The sequence below is a fragment of the Austrofundulus limnaeus genome, unplaced genomic scaffold (genome assembly GCF_001266775.1).
Source record: "Austrofundulus limnaeus strain Quisiro unplaced genomic scaffold, Austrofundulus_limnaeus-1.0 Scaffold414, whole genome shotgun sequence".
NCBI lineage: Eukaryota > Metazoa > Chordata > Actinopteri > Cyprinodontiformes > Rivulidae > Austrofundulus > Austrofundulus limnaeus.
The window spans coordinates 188676-193584 of NW_013952816.1; positions in this window are offsets into that span (position 1 = coordinate 188676).

Genomic DNA, 4909 nt, shown 5'->3' on the forward strand with positions numbered 1-4909 from the left:
CTGTAACGCAACTTGATGTCATGAAATTGTCTGCTGAGTTACTAATCTGTAGCGTTTAAAAGTCCACTCCACGGCCGGAGGAAGAAAGAGGAGGGCTGCTTCATGTCATGTATTGTTTTTACTGACTGCACCATTTATTCATTGTTTTGTCTCATTACAGCTTTTATGTGAGAGTTTGGTGATGAGACAGACCCAGGGCGCAGGCAGGTTTCAAAATATAACAAAAAGGTTTAATAAAATAACAAAAAGAGGGCTGATTGCAGCAAATTTACAAGATGAACGAGGATCACAGGCAGGGGGAACAGAACACACGCAGAGCAAAACCAAGACATGCAAAAACAATGATCCGACCCAAGACTGAGACAGGACAGGGTTTAAATACACAGAAGACTAATGACTGAAACACAAAACACCTGAGGAGAAACACAAGGGTGACAATCATGGTAAATGTGGGGCAGCTGGGCAAACACACACTGGGGAACATAGAAAACACTAGGAAAACTAAGGAGAATAAACACAGACTATGACAGAAACAATTTCATATTTCTTTAACTATTTTGCTTTGATGATTTTTTTAAAGTAATTAATTGATCCAATGCTTTTATAATCATTTTCCAGATTATTCTATAGTTTTTTACGGCATCCAGCTCACTTTGTCATACCAGGACAGCTGAAAAGACCTGGGGCCTTTTGTATAAACGGTGCGTACGCATAAAAAAGTTGCGTGCGCCAGGTTCTACGCCCACTTTGTGATGTATAAAAACCAACGTGCCGTGAGAATGTGCGGCAGCCACGCAAAGTTTTTTGGCCGACAGTTTTAACTCAAAGTCATGAATCTGACCTGAATCCACAGAAATATGACTTTGTTGTGTTTTCTGGATGTAAGGTGCATGTGAACATGGTGTCAGATTTTTTTTAGTTTGAGTTTTTATTGTTTAAACTCGAACGATCATGAAACTGTGTAACTTTCATCTTGGTTTAAAGCGAACTTTACAACATAATCAGGGAATCATGACCCAGGCATCAGGTCACAATTAATAATACTTTTTAAAGGAATCCGCTAATATTATGGAGTATTTAAGTTATCAACCAAAAGTTTATTCAACCATGCACAAAAAATAAAAACAAAAAATAAATGTTTAGACAGTTGAAATATTTCCAACTAATAACAGCTTAAACTTTTTTTTTTCAGTTTACATCAAATCTCAGTCCAAAAAATAAAGTCCAAAAGGTCAAAAATCCCCCTCAAAAAGATGAAAAAATAGTGGTACCACACAAAAACAGTCAAAAATGGAAAAGCTTTGATCTCACCCAGGGCTCTGTTCTTCCCCTCGGTGACGTCCTTTCACTTGTGTCGGCTTTTTTCTGGATCCCGACAGTTTCTGATTCTGTGATCCGTGGCGCTGGGGTAAATCTATAGTCACTTTCTCTTATTTTTTCATAACATTTGTTTAAACATCCTTCAAAAGAAAACAAAACTCCCGCTGCACAGATCTGATGGAGTGAATGTCTCCCACACGCTGGACATGCCCCCTTTTAACCTCTCTGCTCAGTCACACCTGAAACCATTAATGATCTTGCCCAAAATCAATTCCAAACCGTGAATAACATTTAGATAATCCATAATGAAAAAACTGAAACTGTCCTAACAAACAGTTGCCATATTTATATACCACATTTTTTACTTTGAAAGGAACATAAACATAGTGGTTATGTTACAACTGAACACCGGGACTGAAAATCATTTAACCTCGGACAAGAAAATAGATTAGTCTAAAAATGATAAAAGGAACCTCAGTCCAGTCGTAAACTGTAAGATGTTTTTATATTTTTGTCACATAGTTGAAAACCTTTTGGGTCCAGGGCCGGAAAAACCCGACACATTACGTGCGACATAAAATAAATAAATAAATAAATAAACAAATAAATAATTAAGGCTGAAGAGAGGGAGCAAAATCAGATGCAAATGGTGGCTCACTGTACGTAAGAATAATTTTTTTTTCTGTGTGTAGCCTTCTGACTGATGCTGAATTGAGTTGGGACAGGCAGGGCACTAGGACCTAGGTGACACACGCATGAGCTGCTGAGTTCTCAACGAGCTTAATCAACTAAGGGATAATGTACTGGTAAGCTAGGTTCTCAGGTAAATATACTATATAATTTAATACGTTTAAGGCTTTTATAATCTATAACGTCATAACTGTTATTAATTGACTTTTTATTATAACAAAATGGACTGAGAAACTGTGGAGAGTCTAGAGTTTTTCATCGACGATTATTTTGAAAAAATAATCATGGGCAAACCGAAGCATACCCCCGGCAGCGCAGCTAGCTTGTCAGTTAACACGCCAACATCAAAGAGGAATCGCTCGGCAAGCTCCAACGATATTGCAAATATTTCTCCAGAAACGACAGGCTTTAAGGACATACAGGAGTCTATCAATTAAAAGCTAAGCAGTTTAGATAGCCGGCTAGCTTTAGTGGAGGTGCTGCATAAAGAATTCCAGGCTCTGAAGGTATCACTGGAATTTAGCCAGGAGCAAGTAGCTCTGCTAGTTAGCGAGAACACCGAGTTGAAAGGAAAATTGTCTCAACTCACTGAGGGGATGTCACAGCTGTCTGGAGATAATAAAAAGATGAAGGAAACAATCTTAGACATTCAGGCCAGAAGCATGAGGGACAACCTCGTATTCTCCGGCATCCCCGAGAAAGCTAATGAGGACCCAGAGGCTACAGTCTGGAGCTTCATTCAGAACCAGCTGAAACTCTCCAGTGAGACGGTAAACAACATCACCTTCGACAGTGTACATCGGATGGGAGGTAAGAGACACAACAGCAAACGACCACGGGCTATTGTTGCAAAATTTGAGCATTTTAAACAGAAGGAACTAGTTATTAGCTGTGGGATGGAGCTACGTGTTACTAGCTTTAGTGTTAACCAGCATTTCCCTAAAGTGTACCTTGATCGCTGTCGTGTTTTGTTTCCCATCAGAAAAAAGCATCTAGCTGAAGGTTGTGGAGCTACAATAGCAATAGATAAACTGTATATTAATGGCCAGTTGTTCAGAGACCCTGAGATCACTCCTTGGCTCTATTAGATCTAACACCAAGGTTAGTGAAACTCGGATTTATCATTATTATTATTATTATTATTATTATTATTATTATTATTATTATTATTATTATTATTATTGTTATTACTACTACTACTACATTTAATTACCAGTTATAATGTTAACAGTTGGTTGGTGGGTACACATTTGGAGAGCACAATGACTACTTTTTGTGTTGTTGTTGTTGGTGGTGGGGGTTCTTTTTTTCTGTTCTATTCTGTTCTTTTTGTTTTTTTTCATCTCTTTACTATCACATTATTTTTTCTCTTATTTCTAACACAACAAATACTTGTACACAGGCGCACAAACCCATACATGCTCATATTCCATACATCCAAATATTTAATAATAAAACATGTGCTTCATTTAACTTCAAATACATCACATACATTTTTTATATATCTTACATGCTACATCTACACATTCTCACTCCCAACTCGTCACATATTGACGTTTAAGGTAAGGTTCCCTCTGCGTCTTATTTGGACGCAGAAGGTACCCCCCTCGCGTCACTCCTTGACGCACACGGCTTTTCCGGGTTGCGCCACCAGGGGGCTTTGGGGCGGGTGTCTGAGGTTAACATGAGGGATCGGGTTTAATGGTTAAGTTTAGGTACTGGGATCAGGGGTAGGATGTCCATGGTGAATATTAGGTCATTTTACGCTTTAGTACATGCTCACCTGAATTTCGTACATTTCCTAAAAATGGTTAATTTTACCTACTAGGGTCAGGAACAGGATGTCTAAAGTGAACTAAGGTAATTTCAGGCTTTGGAACGGTCGTTTTTGCGTATTTTATACACTTTCTGAACATATGACAACAGCTTCCGCCCCATCTCGTCAGTAACTGACGTGAGGGGGGTACCCTGCGCGTCACAATCGGACGTAGAGGGAACCTTGCAAAACGTCAATATGTGACGAGTTGGGAGTGAGAATGGGTTGGCTACATAGGTATTCTCAAAATCTTGACTGATCATCACTCACTGTCAATTACTGTCCCTGAGTGTCCCTACAGTTATGATAACGGGCGTGGTTTAATTTTATTCTTACAAATACTGCGATGGGTTGTTTAAGGTTTGTCACATGGAATATAAATGGAGATGGTACCCAACAGAAAAGATATAGAATTTTTAACCAGCTTAAAAGATTAAAGGCAGATGTTGTATTACTACAAGAAATTCATAAATYAAATTCAACTGTAGATGATCTTAAATCTCCTGAGTTCCCTAACGTATTCTCAGCCTGTTATAATTCAAGACAAAGAGGGGTAGCAATATTAATACATAAAAATATCAACTTCACAGTATTAGATACAGTTACTGACCCGAAGAGTAGATATATAATATTAACATTTTCTTTGTTTAGCCAAAATACTGTATTGCAAGCATATRTGGTCCAAATGTGGATGATACCTCATTTTTTCATGATTTCTTTTCTGTTCTATCAAATCAYCTGGATTGCTCACTGCTTCTTGGAGGCAATTTCAACTTTGGTCTAAATAACAACATTGACAGGATGAATACGGCTGGAGCTCAGCGCAGTTGGCAATCCACAAACATAGTTAAACAATACTGTATATAAGTGATTATAGACTTTGCGATGCATGGCATGCTCTTCACCCTGACAACAAAGAATATACGTTCTTCTCACATGTTCATCACTCTTATTCTTGCCTGGACTATTTTTTAGTCAGCAGTTCATTGCTGACCAATATTTTAGCCAGTGAGATACAGTGGTTTGCAAAAGTATTCATACCCCTTGAACTTTTCCATATTTTGTCACATTACAACCACAAAC